General features: G+C 40.2%; 1 long non-coding RNA gene across 3 annotated transcripts; it reads right to left on the reverse strand.

The window, feature by feature from the left end:
- Window positions 1-5,923: 5,923 nt before the first annotated feature.
- On the reverse strand, window positions 5,924-25,878 carry LOC141119418 (uncharacterized). Of its 3 annotated transcripts, XR_012238911.1 has the most exons (4): window positions 25,788-25,864; window positions 24,140-24,241; window positions 12,784-12,916; window positions 5,924-7,791 (listed from the first exon to the last, which is right to left on the reverse strand). It is a non-coding gene; the product is annotated as an uncharacterized lncRNA (long non-coding RNA). The 3 variants fall into 3 exon arrangements; XR_012238809.1 differs by lacking the exon at window positions 24,140-24,241 and having other exon boundaries at window positions 25,788-25,878; XR_012238860.1 differs by lacking the exons at window positions 24,140-24,241; window positions 25,788-25,864 and adding an exon at window positions 25,434-25,611.
- Window positions 25,879-26,581: the final 703 nt, after the last annotated feature.

The following is a 26,581-nucleotide window of genomic DNA, read 5'->3' on the forward strand; positions in this document are numbered from 1 at the left end:
AGGTTCTACAGCCATTGTTGCTGCCTCTCCTCTTCTGAAGCCGGCTGCTGGGGAGTTGTGTGACCAGACAAGAGTGCCCTTAAGTAAATATACACATCTTACCCTTACAAGGTAGATGACATAGGGCTTAGAATGGGGGTGAGAGTAGATTTAAAAGAGAATAATGGGTCGCAGGAGTGTAAAACGAACTGCACTCCTTTGATCCATAGGAGAAGTACAGCCAGACAAGCTTTGGCTGTACTTCTCATTTCACCACTTCCCACATGGCCTATAGCAGAATGACGTGTATAATCTTTTCCTCTACTCACACTGACAGACGTGAGTAGAGGGGAGCTGACCGGCTGCTCTCCTGACAGGGTGTATCTATCAGTGCAGCCCTCCGAGGATGCCCACCCAGGACCACCAGTGATGCCCACCCATGGCCACCAGGGATGCCCACCCATGACCACTAGGTAAACCAACTAGAGCCCACCAGGGATGGCAGACATTGCCCGTTAGAGATGGCACCCTGTGCCCATCAGTGATGCCTGCCAGCGCCTCTGAACAGTGTTGCCTATCAGTGCCATCTATCACTGCTGCCCACCAGTATCCACCAGTGCCCCTCAGTGCCGCCTATACGTGCCCTCTAATGCCACCTATCAGTGCCACCTATGAGTGCCCATCAGTGCCACCTATGAGTGCCCATCAGTGCCACCTATCAGTACCCATCAGTGCCCCCTATGAGTGAGCATCAGTGCCTCCTATGAGTGCCCATCAGTGCCACCTATCAATGCCCGTCAGTGCTGAATATCAGTGCCACCTATCTGTGCCCATCAGTGCTGCTTATCAGTGCCACCTATCAGTGCCTATCAGTACTGCATATAAATGCCACCTCATCAGTGCCAATCAGTACTGCCTCATCAGTGCCCATCAGTGAAGGAGAAAAGTTACTTATTTACAAAGTTTGTAACAGAAACAAAGAAAAACTTTTTTTCCTAACTCATGCTTGCAGTCCTGACTATGACTATGACCTATCCTAACATTTTTCCTAAAATACCATTTGTAATAATGTGTATTGCTTGCATTAGACTTTCACTCCATCATCCAGGTATATTTGTCTTTCATCTGCTAATACTTGCAAATATCAGAAACTAAGAAAGGACCAAACCCAAATATACATTCCCGAGTATAATATATAGAAACCTTAAAGTGTATCTAAATGCAGGAACAAAAAATGCAGATTACCTGTTTGTAGGTGTGATGGTTGCATTAGCTTTCTTTTTCTTTTTTTTCCCTTTATTTCAACCTGGTAATCTTGCCAACAACACACTTCCTGTCTTAGGATAGGAAGTGTGTTAGGGCTACATAACACTTTTAAAACTACATAAAATGTCCCTTTCTTCTACACAACCAGGGGAGGTGTTTTTTGATCCACAGAAATGCCAGGTAACATAACTAACTGATAACAGCCCAAAAGCAGAAACCACAGGATATCATCAGCTCACACTATTTCTAGCTACTACTTTTATAGCTACTTTTTATGCACCTGTCGAACAGAAATGATAAAACACTTTGAATAGTATTATCGACCGACCAAAAGGAAGAAAATAAGAGAAATTTATTGCTAGATGCTTTAATGGCCTAGCGTGAAGTAGTGCAGTAACCTAGCCACACAATTGGAATTACCAAATTTCACAATGCAGTCTTTATAAGCAAAATTTGCTTGGAAAATTATACACTTACCTTACACCCAGCTTCTTCCCTCAACCCCAAGGTGTGGGTGACATCACAATCTTTTGAATGGGATTCTTGTAACACTGAGGATTCCAAATCTCATGAAAATGCTTCTGTGCTGTACTAGAGCATCTTATCATATGCATTAAAGGCATTATAAACATAAGATTGCATTGATCATGTAATTGCATGGTGTCATTTGTTTCTCTGTCTGAACAGCCTATAGTAGAGTAAATGTTCACATTACTTTGTCAGCAGTTTTTGTTGTGTTCAAATATGAGGCAAATGGTATGGCAATACACAGGTTATTTGCTAGAACTCCGTCAGCAGTCTAAGAACTGAAGCCTCTTATGAATGAAATACATACCCCGCAACCCCTAGGTCTCTCTGTCTGCTGCTTTGCAGGTGGGAGATACATAGTAATTCGATCTGGCACAGCCACAAACAGCCAGAGCAATGAAGGGAAGAGATGTGTTTCATCACATTAGCACTCCCACATTCATGATGCAACACAGAAATTACAAGGCATTGATTACATGCGGTATGACCGAGAACAAGATTGCATGTCCCTTTAGCAAAAGGGGAAAGCTAAGTCAATGAATACATGGACAAAAGGGGAACTAATCAGTCATGACTAGACATGTGCACACTGAAATATTTTGTTTTGGATTTTCGTTTTCGTCCGAAAAATACATTTATTTAGTTACTCCCGAAATTTGTTTTTATTTATTTAGTTTTTCGTTAAAAATTGCATTCGTCCGAAAATCCAAATTAATTAAGGTCGAATCTGTCATTGAAGGCTTATGGTGTCTGTCGAATGTTCAAAGAAGATTTGATGGAGCAGCAAACTGTACAACGTTGTATAGTTTACCTGCTCCATCGAATCTTCTTAGAACTTTCAACAGACACCATAAGCCAAAGTACGTGTGTACTTAGTTCTAGCTATTTTACTGCTCCTCCTCTTTGGTTACAATCAGCCATTAACATTCATCATCATCATTATTTTTATTTTACTTCACCCACCCAATTCCAGCAGCGATCTTTTCTCCCCTGTGTCGAATCTTTGCTCTCTATGTCAAATCTTTTCTCTCTACGTCGAATCTTTTCTCTCTATGTAGAATAATCTTGGACTAATAGAGTTAAGGTTAGGCACATTCGACCACAGGTTTGATGGACACAGATTGTTATTGTCAGCATCATGTCGAATCTCCTATCTATATCGAACTGTTGTAGCAATGAAAAGGAAAATAAAGCATTTGTTTATGTCGGATCTTTCGTTTTTCGGATTCTGCACTTTCGTTATCGTTTGTTAAAACAATGAAGAAAATACCTGAAATTCGGATGAAAATGCATTCGGATGAAAACGAATGCACATGTCTAGTCATGACAGTACAAACTGCAGCCACAACATGTGAGCCCAACATTACAAGGTAAGGTAGATAAACACAGATAATATAACTACACTAATATCTAATTAAAACAACAAAAACCTTTACAGGTATATAATGCCTTTGAATTTGCAGGATCAGCAAAAGGTTTATGACTCCACCCACTCCAGTGCTGAAGACAGATGTAAAGTAAATATACCCAGTAAGTATATTTTCTATCTTATCTTCACATGAGTTTTAATTAACAGATAAAATAAATTATTTTGACATGGGGTGGGGCAATAGGTAATAAGTGGACCTTGCATTTTAGCGCAGGCTTCGCAATAAAGATACCTATTGTCACTGACGTATGGTAATGCTGATATAGAATCCTCCTTACCCCCAAGCATCAAAGCAGAGGTGTGCATGAAAATTGGGTATACACGAAATGGGTTTGGATAGAATTTTTTTTTTCAATAGGCAAATGTTTTTAGCTGATTACAACTTTTATGCTACCCCAAATATTTGCACACCTGGTTTATCGTTTATCTGATCACTGACGTCTGAGTCTCAAAACCTAGAAGCAGTTCCAGAATTCACACTGAGTGATAATGCATACAGGATTAAAGCAGAATGAGACAACCCATGTTTTTCTTACAGTTAAGGCCATAAAGAGCTATAAAGGGCTATAAAAAGTTAGCATTTTGTAGCTAAATTTAATTACTGCCTTTTCTTGTTTTATCTATGAAGAGCTGAAAATGGTTATGTAGAGATATTAAAACACTGAATGTCTAGAACTCTCACGCTATACACATTATTATAACAGGTAAATGTATGACAAGCAACTCTAGTAGAAAAATGTAATTTACTTTTTTTAAATATTTAAAATGCCACTGTATGACCATATTTATTTGTGAGCAGCCAGTCGTTATTTCTTTTTCAGGCTTCCTCATTCTTTTCAATAGTTATACTGTAAAGCGCATGAAACCTTTGACTTCAATTACTTCTCTGTGTTACTACCCACCTCTTCTGAGACATATTTGTAGTTTATTTTTCTGCCTAATGTTTATATATCTAGATATGGGCTGCCCTACTGCTGTCCTAACAATCCTTGCTTACAAACTTCTGACAGGTCCTTAGAGAAAATGGTTCTAGTACATATACCAAAAAGAACTTTTATTGTTTTAAAAAGAACCGTATCTCTACAGAGTTTTCTAGGGTTCTATTGTTTTTTTTTTGTTTTATTTTCACAAAGCCACTTTTGTCTGGGACCCTCACTGATCTCCTTCTGAAAATGTGAGCTACCAGGCTGTTTCTGGATTCAGTACCTTCTAGTAACTGACATGAAAGAATTATGCAGCCCAGAAAGTAAGAGGGAAACTAAAGCGCTTGATTGGCATGGCTGTCATGGGTGAGTTATACAAAATATATTAAAACAACTGGATCAGTGTGACAGCCTGGCAACATGTATTTAGGGATGTAAGACACTGCCAGGGAGGACGGTGCTTATACAGGACAACTTATAACAGGGTGACGATTGAAGGATGTGTATCCATTACACTTTTTATTGAAGGACTGTGGAAGCAGTGGCGTTGCTAGATGGGGGCGGGGGTGCGGTCCGCACCAGGTGCCACCCACTAGAGGGGTGTCACCATCCCGAGGGTAATGAAAGCCCTGGCTCCCTTTGGCAGTTTTTTTTTTTCCTTCAGCCGGGACACACCTCCAGCGCCGCGGCCCTGCCTGCCATGTGTTCTGGGGGGGTCTGTACTAATGAAGGGGGGTTGTTTGTTCTGGGGGGGTCTGTACTAATGGAGGGGGGTCTATACTGAGGGGGGTCTATACTGAGGGAGGGGGAGGTCTATACTGTGGGAGGGGGGTCTGTACCGAGGGGGGTGGTCTATACTGATGGAGGGGGTTTATACTTTGTGGAGGGTCTGCACTGACAGGGGGAGGTCTTTAGTTAGTGGAGGAGGGTCTGTACTGGGGGGCGACTTTAGTTGGAGTGGAGGGGTGACACCATGTTTTATCGCACCGGGTGACACCGACCCTAGTGACGCCACTGTGTGGAAGGCCTTGTTTGGCCTATACTGTGAGACCCCTTCTTGACCTGTCTTTGTGGGGACCTCAATGGGGCACTTTGGTTGAGCTCAGGGGCTGCACAAAACCTCCAACCACGCCATCTGCTGCAGTGACGAGTTAGTCTTTGCTTGAACAATTGTACATCTGAATATTTTATCCTACTTGATAAGTTTTTGAATGTAGATTCTCCTGTAGAAATACCCCTGACAAAGGGCTTGAACCTGAAATGCACTGGGCACTGAAGACTGTTCTCGGCTATAATATATATATATATATATATATATATATATATATACAAGATATGTACAACATGCCATTTTTGTAATGTTTGCAATGTTTATGTCATTTGCTCTTGCTCTGCTTTTACAGATCATCACATGTGTAATTGGTCATATTGTACATGTTTAAATAAAATATTCAGTTTTTACACAACTCTGGGTAGTGTTGTTTCCGTTTAACCGCTTAAGCCCAGGACCATTTGGCTGGCCAAAGACCAGACCACTTTATACGATTCGGCACTGCGTCGTTTTAAATGACAATTGCGCGGTCGTTCGACGTGGCTCCCAAACAAACTTGGCGTCCTTTTTTTCCACAAATAGAGCTTTCTTTTGGTGGTATTTGATCACCTCTGCGTTTTTTATTTTTTGTACTATATACAAAAAAGAGCGACAATTTTGAAAAAAATGCATTATTTTTTACTTTTTGCTATAATAAATATCCCCAAAAAATATATAAAAATTTTTAATTTTTCCTCAGTTTAGGCCGATACGCATTCTTCTACATATTTTTGGTAAAAAAAATTGCAATAAGCGTATATTGATTGCTTTGCGCACAAGTTATAGCGTTTACAAAACAGGAGATAGATTTATGGCATTTTTATTATTATTATTATTTTATTTATTATTTAAGATATTTTTTTTTTTTTTACTAGTAATGGCGACAATCAGGGATTTTTATCATGACTGCAACATTATGGCGGACACGTCGGACAATTTTGACACATTTTTGGGACCACTGGCATTAATACAGCGACCAGTGCGATTAAAATTGCATTGATTATTGTAAAAATGTCACTGACAGTGAAGGGGTTAAAACTAGGGGGCAGTGAAGGGGTTAATGTGTATCCTAATACATGTTCTAACTGAAGGGGGATGGGACTGTGCAGGGAAACTCTGTATGAACAGACGATCTGTCAGTTCACTCCTCAGAAAATCGGAAACTGTGTGTTTACACACACAGCTCCCGGCTCTCCATGTGCCCCGAGCGATTGTGGGAGAACGGCGGTGATCGAGACCGCCGGGCACACGCATCGGCTCGGGGAGCAAGCTGGGGGTGCACAAGCGCTTCTGGCAGCGCGAAAGCGCCCCCTAGTGGCCATTTATGTTACCTACGTAACATAACAGCAAATCGCACAGCCGAGCCATATTGCTGCAGTACAACTGCGGTGGCTGGTCGGCAAGCGGTTAAAGTCCCATTTTAGGGGGAATCTTCTTTTTCCCATTTTCAGGATGTAAAGCATGAAAATGGTAGCCTTCATATTGCTAATGACTACATGGTTTCTGCATTAATATATTTATGCTCTGAATAACCTGCTTGACTTCATTCCTGACCCAGCTACACCTGACTCTTCTCTGGATTACCCTTGCCTGTTCATGTCTGCTGTTCATTCATGTTACTGAACTTGGCCTGGACTTTTGACCAAGTTTCTTATTTCTTATCCTGTACTTCACTGCCAGCCAGTGTTAAATTTGTGGACTAAAATATTTTCGTCGACTGAATTAATACTATTTTAGTCGACTAAAATAAGACTAAAACTAATACAACTTACACCTTAAAATAGAAAAAATTTAAAAATACGAGTAAAACTAAAACAATTCAGATGACTAAAACATGACTAAAACTAAAATGACATTTTAGTCAAAAGACTAAAATACGACTAAAACTAAAATGGCATTTTAGTCAAAAGACCATGACTGAAACTAAATTGAATTTATATCACAATGGCTAAATCTGTGTCTGTAGTCCATGTTCAAACCTTAATACCATAAATAATAAACATGGTATTAGATTTACTCCAGGAGTAAGTGTTTGGCAGTTCTAAAGAAATAATGCAATACAATTTAACTAAACCCCTTTGATTTTAGTCAACTAAAATTTATTAAAGATTTACAATAATACGACCAGAACTAAAACAACTCAGGTGACTAAAATACGACTAAAACTAAAATGGCATTTTAGTCAAAAGCCCAAATTACGACTAAAATGCCATTTTAGTCAAAAGACTATAACTAAATCAAAATTTGATGTCAAAATTAACACAGCTGCCAGCACACTGCCAACCCTTGCCTGTGTCTGACCTCTGACTGTTTGTGATCTGGTGCCCCTCTGCCCTGCTGTTACCAAAATTCATATGTGACATGACTCCACGCTTCTGCTTATCTGACATCGGGACCCAGTTCAAGTTGGCTGGTCTGACTTCCTGGCACCTGCACCTTTCCACTGCCCTAGCAGGTCCTGTCTCCACCTCCTGGGGTTCTGGAATGGGAAATTGTGCAAGAGGCCATCCTCATCATCTCGAGCTTCACATACAGGTAAATGACATCCAGTATTCTGTGCATGTTATGAAAGCTACCTATAATAATGATATGTAAAAAAAGATAAGATATTTTTAAAAGTAATTAAAAATGTTATCAAATTAGTTTATACAAATACAAGCAGTCAAATAAAAAAATCACATACATTATAGTTTCCTTTAAGTAACTGCCAACAGACTTTGTGGGTTGAAGGCATCCCTTGGCTTTCAACAAACATAAATCTAACCAGATGTGTGAATTGGAAAAAGGTTGAAAAATAATTATTGAAACGTCTTTTTATTTGCTTTGCCCAATTGTCATTTTTTTTCTGCTCTGTATACTATAGTATGCATCTGTGTGCTGGATGTTTTAAATGGCAGCTATGACATAATTTTCAACTTTATGACTCATATACCATGTTTACTAAAACTGGACCATGGATTTGCTAATGCAAATCTGTGGTAAATTTTAGTATCCTGGAACTCCAGGAAAAACAAAGCCTCATATCCATGGCAGCAGCAAATACCCACCAGCTGACCATTTCAACAGGCGAAACTTGTATAGTTGCCATTGCTGCTCCTGAGATAAGTCACCTTTTCTTATGTCTTTATGCTCTTTCTTTATCCACTTTCTATTCATTTAAACATACACACAAGGGTGCAAGTAACAGGATTTTTTTTTTTTATTGCTGTCTGAATCCCTGTCGGAGATTCCCCCCAAGGCCTAGTGTACAATTGTGGTTGGGGTAAGGAGGAGGTGGTGGTAAAATTGGGCCCAGTCTTTACCATCCCCAAACCCCCAAGCAAAAATTAACCCTTCTATTGTATGCAATCCATTCAAATGAATGGGAGTGACACACAATCACCCTGCTACCATGTGCAGAGTTTAAGGAATTAAAACAGGCTCTCGCCAAATGCCTTCACTGCCTGCCATATGTCCTCTGAAGAGTAATCCAATGTGAATTGCACTTCGGGGGGGACAAGAGTAATTGAGGCCTTATTTTCTTATTGACAACGCTGGGTCATGCAAATTGCAATTAAAACCTAAAAGGATTTAAACCTTGCTCCACTCTGGTAATACCCATTTAGCCCATTTAGCCTGGGGTTACACTTAGCAAGACAAAAGCAATGTGCAAATGATAATGTGCAAATGATAATAATGCATTTTAACCATAATAATTTATCTCACTGTCCTGACTAAAAGATACCAATTGGTTGCTATGGGTTACCAAACTTTACATAACATAATTACATTGAATAACTGAACTACGTTTTTCTAAAAAAGCAAAAAGAAAGTGCTTCAATTAGATTACAATTACCATCAGTGTTTCATAAGTCGATGTGAAAACACTGCTGTTGTTTTGATATCACATTGCTGGCATATTATTCAAATACATGTAAAAATCTGAAAGTTAAGTTGGCAGATGATCCAGTGTATTAGACTATTCTATGATACATTTGTCTGACTTGTGTATGCATTTATTTTATCTGTATTATTTATTGAATGCATCTGATGCCTGAATTATTCATAAGGCAAGCAGTCTAAGCTGGGACCCCTGTACTGTTCCCTTGTAGCAGCTGCATGATCAACTGCAGTTATTGTTTGCATCCTTCAATGAATACTAGCCAATAACAATTGATTGCCATAGCAACAAACTGGATACAATATTAAATTAGGTTTTACCCACTTAAAGTGACACTAAACTCTACCTTTAGAAATGAAAAATCAAGTATCTACTATTAACTGAAAATTTACAGCACCTATTGCTCTCAGTCCCCTCCAAATCCCCAAATTCTTTTTTTCTGAAAGCATAGACCCTGGAGAACAAAATGGTGGTAGATGCAATTTTTTATGTTACACAACATTTGCGTAGCTATTTATCCCATGCATTTTTTCAGGGATAAATATACTAAAATGACTTTTAATGCAAACACAATATTATACCCTTTTTAAAAAAATATAAAATATGGCTCTGTGTTGAGTAAATTGATATCAAACATGTCAAGCCTTAAAATTGTGCAAGAAATCGCAATAAACTCTAGAACCCAAAGTTGTCCATAGGCAATGCTTTAAAAGGCTTTACAGGTTATCAGTTTAGCGTAATCCATGAAATATGGCTCTAGATTTATTGTTCTCACTCCAATGCTTGTGATGATACCTCACATGTGTGGAGCAGCTATTTATGTTTAGAGACATTTGAGTGTGGGTTTGTACAGGGGTAAGAGGGGGTGCTTTGTTTTTATTTTTATTATTAATGTTTTTATTTATTTTATACAGTATATATTTTTTACCCTCTTTTCTGTATTTAACTTTATTGCTATCACAAGGGGGCTAACAAGCACCCTTAGTGACAGCATTAGGCAGGTGACAGTTCCTCTTTAGACCCCACCATTTTTACCCTGCTCTCCTTTGCAGCTAATCAAGCATGATCAAATCATAAAAAACATGGTACCCAAAACTCGTCATAGGCAACGATTTAAAGGCCTTTACAGGTCATCAGTTTAGAGTTAACCATGAACTATGGCCCTAAAGATACTGCTCTCATGCCTCTCATCTCAATACCTTACATGTGTGGCATAATTTATTTCACATGCACATGCTTTCCCCACGCTGTGCTATTTTTATGAGGTGTGTACTGGAGTGATGGGGGTGCTTTACATTTTTTAAAATTATTCTTATTTATTTTAAACTATTATTATTATTGTTTTTTATTTTTATTTTTTTACTTTATTACCATCACGTGAACTTTACAGCCCTCTATGTGATAGCATGGGCAGATGACAGGTCCTCTTTATAGAGACAATAAGGTTCTATTAGACTCCCAATGTCTCCCTTTACTCCAGTACAACTATTTCTACATCCTCTGATACACTAGACGAGGAATGACAACTAAGACCCCAGAAGTGACATGTCTTCCAGGGTCAATAGTCGCAGGAGGTACTAGGGAAGCAGTTTCCCATGGTCCTGAAATCCTCAGTTAAACAAACTTCTTTGAAAGCCCCACAAAAGTGATTGGGCATCTCTAGAGCCACCTAATCACCTTTATCGGAAAGCCCTTCACTGTCTCCTAAAGCCAATATCAAGCTCACAGCTGCAGCAGCAGCTTAGTTTAACCACTTGTCCACCATGACATTTATATATGTACCCTGTAGACAAATGGTTAAAACAGAATTATCCTTTACAGCCAAGGTAGCTGCCATCTTAGCTTTTGTTTGACCTACAGTTGCCATAGTGCTGCACATGTAATCAGACATGACACCAGCTATTTGATAGCAGAAAAGCAACTGTGACTATAACTGTTTTGGGAAATCATTAAACTGATGGGATTATTTCCATCTTGACAAGCGAATGTGCGATAATTCATATTAAACTGGTGGGGGTAATTAACAATCATTTTTTTATTTCAAATGGCTCAACAAGGTCTTGTTAGGTCTCTAAAGAAATTAGATCCTCAGGTCCCTGGAAGGGAATACAGTATATACACAATCAAATGAAGGTACATCACTGGAGGTTGCAGAGGGCGTTATCTGCATTGTGGTATACACTGGAGTTGTTCTTTAGGTATGTGTTACTCTCAACCTACCATAGTATATGGCAGGGGTCTCCGAGCTTTCTAAACAAAGGGCGAGTTTATTATCCTTTAGACTTTAGGGGGGCTGGACTGTGGCCAGCGAGAGTGGAAATTTCCCTGGCCTCAGTGTAACCATTACCTCATTTTGTATTAGGAATAGGGATAGTGCCCCATTGTTGGTAACATTGGAAAGAATAGTGCCCCATTGTTGGTATCATTGGGAAGAATAGTGCCCTATTGTTGGTGTCAGTGGAAGAAATGGTGCTCCTTTGTTGATGTCAGTTGACAAAATAGTATCTCATATCAATGGGATGAATATGCCCCAAGGGCCGGATAAAGGCAAGCAGTTGGCCGCATATGGCCCCAGGGGCAACGGTTTGGAGACCACTGGTATATGGTATATTTTTCTCCATGACTTATCTACTTTAAAGTACCTATATGTAAGATGATATTGACTAGGGGCATAATAACTACAATAGCAGACAACATAGTTTTGCTGTGTTTTTGTTTTAAAGTATTAGCATTGCGTATAACAGGGGTGCCCTATTTAAGAAAGGCCTAAGTGAAACATTTGACAATCCGAAGGCCACATCTAAATTAACCAAAATTTTTTTACAATTTACAGATTGTAAAAATGTCACATTATTTGGTCATATGCACATATGAGTCTACAAATCCAGTCACCTAAATGGTCAAACAGATAAGGTAAATCTTTAAAAAAAAAAAAATACTTAGAAGAAAAAAAGGAATCATGTCTTGCTACTCTTTTCATTGTTTTTCCTTTGTAAAAAAAATTATCTACAAATCATCTGAAAGAAAAAAAAAAAACACTTCAGGCTGGTGGGAAATTTTTCTCACTAATTGACTTAATCATATGATATTCTAAGTGAGTACTTAGTGAGAATTGCTCTTTGTCTATCATTTTGCGATCTGCAGAGGAAAATATGTTATTATATGTCATTTTAATTATGCAATCATTTGTTGTGCAATATTTTGTTGTGCTATAGATTAAGTGAGACCACAGTAATAATTTCAATTGGGAGTTATAGATGTCTTGTTAACCCTTTCACTGCTGGTCCTGATGACGTGGATTTATCTTTGAAACGTGTTGACTGCAATTTGTTGTCTGTGAAATTGGACACTTACTATGAAAATGCAAATAAGATACTCATGTAATAATAATTTTTGTGCAATTGAGCATCATTACTTGTCAATATAACTTGTATGTTTATGAAAATGAGGTGATGAATAAATTAATTTTTTATAAGTGTGTTCGATATGTATTGCTTCCTGGTTTCTAGTTTTGAAAGTCCCTTTGTTATGAGGATTGAATCAATATTTATTTTTTTGGAATGGTAGCCCCTAGGATCTACCTTTTTGCCACCACAATCTTTATTCAAAACAACTGGAGATTTGATCATGTTCGCATAAGATTAAAGTTCAACGCTGGGCAGAAATGTTTATAATTGTACTTTCTTACCTTGAAGAAATGTGGTGCATGCATTAATAGTTACTTAGAACATGAGATATCCATTTTTATTCTACATCCCTTCTTATCCCTTCTGGCCTGTGCCTTCTATCCTCCTGGCCACCAGTCTTGTAACTTGGGAGTTCTGCTAAAGCAAACAGAAAACATTTACCTCACCACTCCCTCAAGTGGACAGAACTGGGAGTCTCAATCTCTCACCCATTACATAAGTGTCTGACTGTGAGTAAGCCATGTCCCCACCCTCATCTTAGCCCCATCTCCACCTTCATCTCAACCGCAAGCTCCACCTACACACCAAGGACACAACTTCCTGCATATCCCATTGCATTATGGGAAATGTAGTGCTGTTTCCCTGCATGAATGTAATGTGTGAGAGGACAGAAAGCCCTCTTCCTGGCATACGGAAGTATGCTTATTTCAGAGAGGCTTGATGACATCAGCTGAGGGTGAAAATCCAGAATCACAAGAAAAGTAAGACATTCTGATTTACAATGTGTCATCATTTTATTAAAGCTTGAGGAGAGCATATGCAAGTGCAAACTTAGTAGGATCCTGGAGTTGGGCTTTAAGAATTCCAAAAATCCAGCCACCTGATGTAAAAAAAATAAAAAAATAAAAATTACTAGTTTTTAAAACTTTTGCACCATTTTTTATTGTTGTTCCTAAAAAATCAAAATCAAATGAAAGAAAAACAAATAAAGTAAAATTACTGCCAAGTTGAATCACAACTTGGCAGTTGTAAGGAAGGAAGAGAGAATATAGAAGTAAAATATATTAGCGTCAGTGTCCTTGTAACTGTAAAAAGTACATAATGTTAAAAGTACATAGGACCACGTTAGTGCAATCATTACAATCGATCAAGGAAAGATATACGACACATTATAAACGTAATTATAAAAGTGAAGAAAAGTATTTTTTGAAAGTCAAACTGAATTCTTTTAACAAGATGGTTAATTAGATAAAAAGCATTATAGGAATTTTGAAAGGCACTTGACACAGAATGTCTCAACAACACTTGTCATAAATGTTACCCACTGATTGATTTTATAAAATAACTTTCATATTGCATTGTAAAATTCTGAAAAAAAAAGTGAAAAAGCTCATATTTTTTAAAGGAAAATTCCACTCAAGATAAAGTAAGGTTAAACTTTCAAGGCATGAAAGCAAGTATTAAAAACATATTTGTCTGGATACAAACATTATGATCCTTTCAAATAGGTCACATGCCTATTTACATGTTTTGTCACCAGCCACATTACTATTTTCTTTTTAGGCAGAGATCTCATTGGACAATACTCTACTGCTCGACCTATAGGTTAGACTTTAGAAAAGAAAACCAGGTTGCTGAGATTGGATTAATTTGTAGATATTCGCCAATAACCTGTTTGATCTGCAGAACCCAGTCTGATCTACATTGTATTTGTTATCCTCCTTCTAAAGTTTATTTATTATTAAAAAAAAAAAAAAAAAAAAAACCTGCCCCCTTTTCTAGTCATGAATAACAACACCAGAGCACCAGATGTAGCAAGAGGACCGTGAGTGTGTGGGCTACCTAACATGTTATTACCTGGCAGTATGTACCTTTCAGTACTTTTTTGTTGCTTTAGAATGGGGGCCCAATGCCCTCCCCTGGTCTATTTCTCATTGGAACCAGACACTTCAGCATCATTAGTGGGAAAAGGTAAATTAAAGAAAATTGGGAAATCATGTACAATTCACCTGCCCATGGTGGGTACAGGCAGTTGCTACCCCCTATCCTGGTGACAGCAAAATAGCTCACTGGAATTTATTTACTAATATAGGAAGAAATTTTTAAAAATATCCTACACCTACTCATTGACTCCGTCATGTCTTCATTCTGGAGCTTTCAGCCACAAAATTAAATTAGAGCTTCCTTAGAGTTCTGTGACATAGGATTTAACAACTCTTTTCTATGGTTTAATGTGTTTATTGTCTTAGTGAGTCACAGGAAACTTTGTAACAGACCTTGGGGTTGATTTAAAGGCAAATAGACTGTGAACTTTGCAAGTACAGTTGCTCCAGAGGTTAGTACATGAGGTACAGCTTCACTTTACAAAGAATACCCAATCACATGCAAGGAAAAAAATAGCATGCTTGCACATGATTTGATGATTGGATGACTTGCAGAGTGCACAGTCTATTTTCTTTTAGTAAATCAACCCCCATGTGTTCCTCTTTTGCCAGTGTCCCAGAACCTGAACATTTCCTTACTGAAAGAAATTAAAATGGCAAACAAACAAGTGCGTTGTGCCTAATAGCAATCCCCTTTTCACTGACTGCCTTGCTGTGTGTAACTGACCTAAGAAAGTAATCCATTGTACTCCCTTATTAGTTCTTGTACTAACAAGGAAATATTATTGCTTCCTAATTAGGTCAATGACATAAGGAAAGATGAGGAAACTACTTGAGTCCATTACACCTCATAAAACTCAACAATAGAGCGATTCTTTTTTGTGATCTTCATGGCAATCAGCGAGCCCATGCATTTCTTGACTGAACTGCTACAGATCAGTAAACAGAATTTCATTCAGCTATTAAAGCGGAGGTCCGGCCGTTTAAAAAAAAAAAAAAAATCAGCAACTACAAACACTGTAGCTGCTGACTTTTAATAAGGGCACTTACCTGTCCAGCAAGCCTGCAATGTTGGCCCCCCGAAGCCGATCCATCCATTGGATTGGATGCCGGTGCCACCATCCTAACTAAGGGAAACAGGCAGTGGAACCTTGCAGCTCCACTGCCCGTTTCCTACTGCGCATGCACGAGTAGCGCAGCGCTTTGTGAATGGCCCTGTGGTTTTCTGGAACACACACAAGTCCCAGAAGACAACGAGGCAGCTCGCCGAAGAGGAGGAAGTGAAGGAGCAGCGCCGCGGAATAGGAAGAGGCAGATTAGGAAGACTGCCTAGCAACAGGCATTTCTGGTAAGTTAAAAAAAAATTTTTTTTTCAAATTTTTAAAATTTTTTTTTGTAGAATGTTAATGTCATTTTTAATTTCAGGGTGGCCCTCCACTTTAAGTGGTGTACGTTTTCTGGGATTTAGCCAACCCTGCATAATATGCATGTGAAAAATGTGAGCATTTTGTTTTCTTTTCCTTTTTTATTTTTTTTTTACACATGGACATTTCTACTTCGACTGTTGCATTTTGGTCTAATGGTGGTTTCCCAATTGAGTTTTGCAGTCCATTAATCAATTTGAATCCAGATTGTCAAAACCAGCATTGTATATTGGCAATGAAGAATGTTTGTCTTTTTTTACAACATTTAGGAATTTACTAAAACTGGAGAGTGCAAAATCTGGTGTAACTATGCATAGAAACCAATCAGCTTCCAGTTTTTTTTTTGTCAAAGCTTAGTTGAACAAGCTGAAGTTAGAATCTGAATGGCTACAATACACAGCTGTTCCAGATTTTGCACTCTCCAGTTTTGGTAAACCAACCCCTTAATTTCAATTGGGCATATTTATTTAAGTTCTCTAGGACAGGCTCCCCAACCACCGGGCCGTGGACCAGTTCCAGTCCATAGCCTTCTGGTGGCCAGGCCATGTGGCAGGCGAGCAAACCAGCAGAACCTGCACTGCAACCCTCTGATCACCAGGGGGCACTCACTCCCCTTCTGCCAGCACCACTGCTCCCTTCCCTCTCTTTGGTCATAAAAAAATAGGGAAGGGAGGAGAGCCGGATGGGGACAGGATCTCATGAAGCACTGGTGAGACCCAGTTTGCACCCCCTCCTGAGGTGACAGGCTGCAGCCAAAAACCCATCTGGTGTCTTCATGCTTTTGCTCAGATCTTGTATTTCTGGATCAGCCATGTTGGTGAATATGTGGAACAAGTCTGAACTGCTTACTCTCTCCTTGATCCTTTTTTTTATTATCTAGGTGGTCATGGTGCCTCGCTGCAAGCACTGTTACGCTCTAACAGACACTCATATTGTTGCATGTAATATGGCCAGTCAAATCACTCTATCCAGCAGACATGCTCATTGCTCTGATTTAGTTCCTGGAAATATCACTCCTACTCCTTGACTGTTTGGCTCATCCACAGTGTGAGCTAACACATATACAGAGTCTATTCAAACGTATTTGTCTAGGACAATCAATTCATGTCCCAGTCAAAGTAGACCAGTGAACCCCTCCAACCATGTCTCCCCCACCCTACCCTGGTCTGTGGAGGGGCTATCTTTGGCGTGGCCAGTCCCTAGTGCCTGGTACCTGGGTGGTTGGGGACCACTGCTCTAGGAGGTAACTATACCTTTATCTCTATGGTGCTATTTGAAAGATAAAGAGTAGAGATGGGCCAAACACCCCCCTGTTCGGTTCACACCAGAACTCCCGAACAGAGTATAAGTTCTGACCCGAACAGCGAACTCCATTGAAGTCTATGGGACCCGACCTTAAAAAATCAAAAGTCCCCATTTTGAAGACTTATATGCAAATTATCAGCCATAAAAAGGGTATGGGTGTCCAGGTACTGCCCTGGGGGAAATGTATCAATGCAAAAAAAAATAAATAAAAAGATTGTTATTACAGAAGCAGTGATTTTAATGATGTTTACATAGTACCCCTATCCATTCATCAAAAAATGTAAAAATAAATAAAACAGGAGGCAGTTTTTGACAATTCCTTTATTAAAAATAAAAAAACAGTGTCCCCTGATGTAAATCAATTATCAATCATGATGACGATGCCACCCCTGGACCCAGAAAAAAAAAAAGCTCCACCAACTAAGGCAATGCCTGGCTTGCCATTTGACAGTTCTTATATAGGTAAGGGTGGGGCCACCTGGCGACATCACCTGGTGGCACTGCCCCCTTGTGATGTCACTGACCCAGTATGCACCGGTTGGTGACATCACATGGGGTGGTGGTGCCATCAGGTGATGTCACCAGGTGGCTCTGCCTCTTACTTATATAAGAACTGTTAAACAGCAAGCCAGGCATTCAGCGATTTGCCTTAGTTGATGGCGGAACCTTTTTTTCTTTTTCGTGTCCAGTGGAGGCGGCAACGTTGTGATTGTCATGGATTTACATCAGGGGACACTGTTTTTATTTTTAATAAAGGAATTGTCAAAAACTGCCTCCTGTTTTTATTTATTTTTACACTTTTTTGGTGAATGGGTAGGGGTACTATGTACCCCATACTTGTTCACATGGGGGGGCAGGATCTGGGGACCCCCTTGTTAACCACTTCAGCCCCGAATAGATTTACCCCCTTCTTGACCGGGCAATTTTTGCGCTATGGCACTGCGTCGCTTTAACTGACAATTGCGCGGTTGTGGGACATTGTACCCAAATAAAATTGACGTCCTTTCTTTTCCACAAATAGAGCTTTCTTTTGGTGGTATTTGATCACCTCTGCATTTTTTTATTTTTTGCTCTATAAACAAAAAAAGACAGACAATTTTAAAAAAAATATTTTTTACTTTTTGCTATAATAAATTTCCCCAAATTGAAAAAAAAAAAAAAAAAAAAAATTTCTTCATTAGTTTAGGCCGATATGTATTCTTCTATATATTTTTGGTAAAAAAAAAACAGCAATAAGCATATATTAATTGGTTTGTGCAAAAGTTATAGCGTCTACAAAATAGGGAATAGATTTATGGCATTTTTATGGCATTTTTATTATATATTTATTTTTTACTAGTAATGGCGGCGATCAGCGATTTTTATTGGGACTGCGATTAGGTGTGTTTCTAACTGTGAGGGGATGGGACTGACAAGAGGAGGAGCCAGACCGTTGTTCCTACTTAGTAGGAACAGATAATCTGTCTCTCCTCCCCTGTCAGAACAGGGATTTGTGTGTTTACACACATGAATCCCAGTTCTGGCTCTCATGCCCGCAGTAGCGGGTGGCCTGCGGCGATTGCGCCAGTTGGCCATGCGCATTGGGTCCACCGCTAGGCAGTGGGTGCCTCCGGCGGCGCTCTTAAAGGAGCGGCTGTACGGGTACGGCGATTTGCGCAGCGGTGCCACTTTGCCAACAACGGCGTGATTGAAGCGTGGTTAAAGGGGGCTTCCAGATTCTGATAAGCCCCCTGTCTGCAGACCCCCAAAACCACCGTCCAGGGTTGTGGGGATGAAGTCTCCATGTTGAGGGCATGTGGCCTGGTATGGTTCAGGAGGGGGGCCCCTTCATGGCCTGCCAGGCTGCATGCTTGGATAAGGATTTTGGGGGAGGACCCCACACCATTTTTTTTTAATTTTTAGCATGGGGTTCACCTTAAAATTCATAACAGTCCCAAAGGGCCTGGTATGGATTGTGGGGCATGCCATTTTTCCCCCTTTTTCATTGTCAGCAATGTTTTTTTAAATTCAGATCGGGGAAACCCATTGACAGCTGATGACTCATTCTTTGTTAAGGACGTGGCAGCCTGCTTCCCAGCCCTGCTTCTTAACAACCCGCTATTCGCTGCGCCCTGATTGGGCAAAGCTTTGCTCAATTAGGGCTTAGAATGCACTGTGCAGCGTGATATTCAGGGTCTAGAAGAGTTTAGGTAATGGTACCACAGTACAGACCTCTGGGATTTCATATTCCCCTAGAATTCCAAATGCCATGAGAAAATCTTGTATTTCATGAGATATCGGGGTACTGGTTGTTCCCTGAGAATCTTGCTCAAAGAATAGTGATTCCACTCCAGAAATGTGGAAGACAGTGGTCAGGAAAGTATTTTTTTCCCCATAAGCATGTTTTTGTACTACTATGATACAGCAAATTATAAAGGAGAGGGGGCCCTGAGATAATGAGATCCTCTTTTTCAAGGTCTGCTATAAGCTGTTTTGCATATAGTAGCAGGGCAGTATACTTCTACAGCAATGTGAGATCCTGATGTACACCTACAGGATTCATTTATCTACAGTCATTTAAGCTATAGTTACTCTCTGTGAAGCAGCAGTTACCTTCTCAAATCCACAACTGTCAATTCCCTTATCCTTCTTACCAAGCAAATGACATGAAAAAAATACAGGCGTCAATTTTTATTTCCTTTCTCAGACTCCATTCATACACTGCTATAACTGACAAAAAAGAACATTGTTTAATGCAAAAAGCAAGCAAAATTAAAAAAAAAAATAGATGAAATAAAAAAGAGAAAAAAAGAAAGAAATATTTGAATATAGAATAGAATAAAGATAGATAGATAGATAGATAGATAGATAGATAGATAGATAGATAGATAGATAGATAGATAGATAGATAGATAGATAGATAGATAGATAGAAAGAGAAAGAAAGTTAAAGACAGACATGAGAAGAATGAAGGGCAGAGATAGGAGGAAAGAAGAAAAGATGTAATAACTGTATTTAAAGGCAGTTCTTGAAAAACTTAGAAAACACCCGATGAATACATATGAATAATTGCTCCGTTGTGAAATGGTCCTGTTTTTAACACCTCTCCTACTAAATGTGCCTGCAGAGACGATACCTTGTGAAGGATTAGAGTGTGTGGGTATGGCCCCTGAAGGTGGATTCTAATTGAAATATCTATGTTTGTTGTCGCTGCCCCCTGCTTGTCTGATATGTGAACACAGCATGGCTGCTTCACTTCATGTCAAGATCGTTAGGATGGCTGAGCGTTTGCAGCAAGGAAAAAACTGTTCAAGATCCAAACCTCCATTTTACCTCCTATTTCTTGCAAAAGCAGAGAGAAAAAGCCTCCTGTTTCCAAGCTCTGTGCACACAGTGTAATAATAAGAGGATTTAGAGTTAGATTGCTTTCAAGTCATTTAAACCACTGCAAGCAGTCAGTTATCCATGCGTAGATAGGTTAACAAACCGTTTTCTTATCACAGGGCATAAAGAACAGCAATTGCATTATCTTATTTGTGGTAATGAATTCACAGAACATTTGCCAGCCTTTGTAATTCCAAGGAAAAAATGATAATGGCATATAAAGCAGCATGGGTGGGTCATTTTGGGCTAACTTTTTTAAGCACAGAGCAAACCAAATTGAGTACAAGGTAGTTGCAGAACTCTGATCTAAAGTGCACAAAAAGGCAGAGCAAACTTTAAGGGCCCATTCATACCAGAATGCGGTGCCGGAAACACATGTTTTGTGCATGTTTCCCTCACCGCGTTTAAAATGTACTGCAGTTGTGATCTGCAGCGGGTGTCAATGTTAAGTTAACGACACCCCCCAAAAAGCTTCCTCGCATCTCACCTACCCTGTCCGGCTCCAGTACCTCCCAGCAGTGAAGGTGGCTCTGCCTCTCTCTCTCACTTGCAGGGAGATCAGTGGTCGGCATCCGTGCAACCCCAGCACAAATGGGGATCATAGTGCAGCTTACCGTGCAATGCCCTATCCCACACTGCACCTGCATCTCCCTTGTCTCCACCGTAAGTGCAGGACAGGCAGGGATCTGTGAGAGCGGCCGAGGGGAAAGCTATCCTGGTTTCTGTGTTTACAAGTGACAGTGGTGAGCGGATGGTGAGAGCCGGAGGTGGCAAAATGGAGTTCCTCCACGTTCTGGCTGCAAAGTAATCCCTGGGTGCGAGGGCCACACGATATAGCCTGACAGACCGGATTTAGCCCGCAGGGCTTTTGTTTGACATAAGTGGCCTAAGCAATCTGAGCTGAAGTTCAGCCCTTTCCTTTCTGTCCATTCAGATAGTGCAGCATGGCTTGCGTATGTGCAGTGGGGAGCCGGCTGTGAAGCTGCAAGGAGTTATAGCCAACTTCCCAAAGCTAGCATTGAGGCAAAGCACTGGAGGAGAAGACCGTCGAAGAACTGGCCCGGGTGAGGACTGCATTAGATTCCTAAACTAGCAAGTTCCTGCAGTTTTTGTAGTTGCTGACTTTTATTTTTGGAAATCTGACTGTAACTCCTCTTTAAGATTTGTTTTACGCTCTGTCATGAAGGTGTTAAGGGTTGTCCTGATTCCTAGAAGATGGTGAATGGATCTTTACAACTAGAAGATGATGGGGTTGATTTACTAATAGTGAGCTGTGTTCCCTTCAATCATCCAGTCATATGCAAGAAAAATTCCTTTTTTTTCTGTTTCACATGTCCTTCTCCAGAGACAGAATGTCTGAAAGGAAACAGCTTCTGCTTTGCCATCCTTGCTGGCAAACTTTTTTTTTTTAATAAACTGCCTCTTTACTTTTATTACAGACACGCACACACACATATATATATATATATATATATATATATATATACTGTATGTCAGGGAACTCACCAGGTCTAATTTGACGGCAAACGGGTGCAATGGTCAGGAAGCGTGGGTAGGAGTGCACTGAGGAACAAGTGTCCTGACAAGTACATGAATCGCTATGCACTGATGGAATTTTATCCCAAACCTCTAAAGTTTTCTTTTAAGCACATTACTCCAACCTATGGCACAGGAGTTTCTACTGACCAGATTCTGTAATGCTCCCTATTTTTTAAATATTGATATTTTAATTATTAAAAATGTATAGTCTGTTCACGGGGAGGGAATTTTCACCTAGCTTAGTGAATGAGTGGAAGCTAAGTTAAAATTCACTTCACAGTCGTGTGGAAAGAAAATTTTAACGTAGAATTTTTGCCTATACATGATAGGATGAGTGAAGTCAGCACAGCTTCACCTCATTCACTAAGCTAAAGCTGGACATACATGCAGAGAATTTTATCTGATTCAGATATTCACTCTGTGTGCAGCCCCTGGGTGGCAACACCGAAATCAGGAAAGGTTCCTTGAGGCCTAATGGTGACCTCCAGAGTTAGGGACAGCTGATTTTCTTCTGAGTAGAGTGGGTTACAAGGTATGGTGGATGTACTGCAAGATGAAATGGTAGGCGCCAGACACTTTTAGAATGCAAAGAGATTTATTGTCTCTTGAACAGAACTGGGGGAGAGAGGGTTCTGGCCAGGACACCCTTAAGTAGATGTAATGACAATTGACAGACTCCAAGACTTCTATAGGTAGACAGCTATACAGATGAAGGCCTCAAGCCAGACACCACTTCTGTATAGGTAGGACCGCTGTCTCCTATGGCAACAATCTTGTAGCAGTTACTAACGACAATTGTATTCAACTATTTGCAACACGAACAGTTCTCAACATACTCCACAATCACTCACTGTGGGTTTTCACTCAACGAACGCCCAGTCTTTCACTAGACTTCTGATCCAATAGCCATTGGATCCCCTGAGCTCTTCCACTTCTAGTACTCAGTATCTTCCTCAAGCGTCACCCTCACTTCCCTGCTGGGTCCCTGGCTTGGCACTCACAGATACTCTTCAAGCGTCACCCCCCGCTGACACACTAGGTCCCTGGCTTGGCACTCATTGATGCTCCGCAACCGTCACCTTTGTTGTCCCGCCGGGTCCCCTGACTTGGCACTTGCTGAGGTTTTCTACTTCACTGTCCCCGACTGGTGAGAAGTCTGCTCTGGTACTGGCCTCTGCTTACTCACAGTGGTCACTGGTAAACAAGTGGATGGTCCCTTAGTGGCGACAGCTTCCCCTTTCGACCACAGTTGGTTCCCCGTCCGGCTGAACTGCTACCTCTGGTTGGACTACAAGCCCACAGTCCCAACCCTGCACTGCTCTCCTGCTTCCGGATAGGCCCTCAGACAGTCTAGCAGCCAGATGCCCCCGGGATAGGCCCCAGGCTTAGGGGCAGCATAACACACGTCCACCCAGAGAGCCATCCAGGTGGCACAGAACCCCGATCATCTAACTCCACCCAAATAGGCTCTCCCAGGTGGCCAAGGAACTTAAAGAAACCTCTGCCAATTGGCTGAAACACCCCATCCACTCATAATCTGTCGTTGCTATGCCCTTGTCTTATCTAATGTCACCAACTGCAATGCCACCTAGTGACAGAAGAGAGAAGTGCAGCAATTCCAGATTTAGGGGGAAATCAATTGATCTCCTAACAATTGGCCAAGGCAACACTCGACTGGCTACTAAATTTGATAGCAACCCTGCCTAAACATCAGGGTGCTACATCTATACAGCACAGTCATGGAGGACATTACATAAATCAACCAAGAGTTTAATGTAAATTTAACCCTAATTTGAGCAGCAGGAGGGGAGGGTGGCGGGCACGGACACAGAGCTGACAGGCAGGGAAGGAAGTGGAGGAGAGCACAGAGGAGAGACAGGAGACACAGCGGATGATGGAGGCACGTAAACTGACCGCTCAGCAGCCATGATATATTGTGGTCAGTTTACAAAGGGGAGGGCAGACACTGGCAGGATCAACCAGGTATTTCAGGTGATACAGGGGGCCAAATGACACAGCATAAGCACTGTGCTGTATAACATGCTTTAAAGGAACTGGAACTTTTTTTTAGGTTAACAAACACTTTAAATTGAACAACAAAAGTGTAATATACTGAAGCTTACCAATCCTTAGACTCATTTGTTTTCTTTTTTAGACTTTTTTTTTCATTTTTTCACCTGGTAATCCAACCAGCAACACACTTCCTGTCCTAATGTGTCTCCACTCTGTATGGAGGAGCAACAGAGAGCCCTTTAGACAGCAGCATTGTCAGTCTGGGGAGAGAGTATTGTTAGAGGCACTAGCAGATTTAGATGGACTTGGCTAATAAATGAAAGCCAAACTCCAGCTAGCAATTTATAAGCAGTTACAGCAAACAGTATTTTTTTTCCTTTAAGATAAATATGTTACATAAATAAATAAAAGCTGACTATTGTAAGCACCAGTCAGTGTCAGTGGTAAATTGTTTGCTGAACCTTGATCTAGACAGCTTGATCTGTTAAAGTAAGTTTTAAAATAACAGACTTATTGGTTAGATCAGCAGGTGAAATAAAGGCAAAAAAGCAAAAAATAGAAAGTGAATGCAGCGACCACATCTAAGGAATGTAAGCTGCAATATATAACCTTTTTTTTGTTTTGTTTTTGGGTTTAATACCGCTTTAAGTTTAAATTCATTCTGTAAACTGAGCATGCTCTACGCCTTTAGTAAATTGAGCCCCCAAAATAGGTTTGCTGTTGGATGGTGTATGCACTTTTAGTGATAACCCAATGCCTGTTATAGGGATATACACGGATTTAGTGAAATGTGTAGAAAACGGAAATAAACTGAAATTGTTTTTTTTTTTTTTTAAATCGCTGGTATATTCACAAGTACTAGCTATCAGATAATTGCCAGCTATCTAGCTGCAACTGATTAAATAACACCTGATGCCAGAACTGTGTTCTCATACACGAACAGATTCACGTATACTATAGTTCAGCTTGTAAAATATGGAACAAACAAGCATCACTAGAGAGGGATCAGTTGTGTGTGTGCCAGAATATTAGTTTAATGCTGAGAAAAGAGGCCAAGCATTTGCTGGGTCACTTCTGGTATGTGGGTGGACAGTGAGATGGTTGGGTATGGCGCAGATATAACGAGCTTCATCAGTATCATTGCCTCCTGTTACCAGCAGTATTGTGCCTTTCAGCTGAGATCTCAGCTCTCAGCAGAGCGTGAATAAGACTCTTCTCATTTGCCTTTTTTTTTTTTTTCAGACAGCCTTTAGTGTAATCCTAGCAAGAAGCTGTTAAAACAATGTATCAAACCACTGATCGATTGTAGAGTTAATTACAGACATGCACAATCAACACCAATGTCGAAAGGAACAAGCAAGAGAAAACAAAAAAAAAAGCTATTTCAAGCACTAATGTACTCACCGACCACGTATTCCCTAGCACAAAGGCAATGCGATAGTTAAATGCTTACAACAACGGCGATGTAGAAAAACATGCATTAAGGGAATCAGCCAATGAGCTTCTAGCTGTCATTTTCAAAGCTTAAATGAGTAAGATGAAGATAGAAGCTGATTGGTTGCTATACACAGCTGTTCCAGATTCTGTCTGCTCCAGTTTTAGTAAATTAGCCCTATTGCATTGTACGTTCCAAGAAAATAATCCATTCTACTGACAGATGATACAAAAAAAAAAAAAAAAAAGATCTATGATATTCCTAGGCAGCCCATACATTTTACAGTAAAAAAGAAAGGTGGATTTATAGCTGATAAAGCTCACCTGAACCGATTAATGCATTTACATAAGCCCTAGAGGAAGGCTGGAAGAGAAGCAGCAGTAAAAATGATCTCTAGAATGAAAAATGGAGAAGAATAAAAATAAAAAATAAAAAAACTGCTGCAGTGCGCTCGTGCGGACGCTAGAGGGCGCTTTTAATCCACGATTGCAAAAGCCGCACGCGAACTCCTTGCTTATATTTGTGCTCGAGCAGATCCAATGATAATCTCCAATCAATTGAATGTATTGTATGAATTTGGAGCCAATATGAGATACTCACTAGAGGGAGAAGGCAGAGAAGGGAGATTTCACAGCATATTGCGTTCATAAAGCGTGACTTTTTTTTAATATCAAGGAATTGATTCAATCTTGTTTACTTAAATGTCGCAATGTCTGTAAATTGTTATGTGAAGTGTCCCCACCGAGCAGCTTTATAATGAAACTTCCCCATGGCAATTCCTGGACCTCGGATCATCACATCCATTATCTACTGGGATCCAAAATAAACCATATCTGTCACCAAGCTTGCTTCCAATCAGGTCTGATCGTCAGATGGCAGCATACACACACCGACTCCTCTTCACCCCTCTGCCTGGGGACATTGGATATGGGGGATGGAAAGAAGAACTACCAACTTTAATTGAGAGCCAAAGGAATGTGATGATTGCTATGAGTTAATACAGCTTGTAGAATGGATCCCCTATCCAATGTCTTGTCACATCAACCTTTGGTTGCTGGCCCTTAAAGTGACATTAAAGCCACCCGTTTAACCCCTTTACGACTGCCCGTCACATATG

The sequence above is a fragment of the Aquarana catesbeiana genome, linkage group LG01 (assembly GCF_042186555.1).
Source record: "Aquarana catesbeiana isolate 2022-GZ linkage group LG01, ASM4218655v1, whole genome shotgun sequence".
NCBI classification, from domain to species: domain Eukaryota; kingdom Metazoa; phylum Chordata; class Amphibia; order Anura; family Ranidae; genus Aquarana; species Aquarana catesbeiana.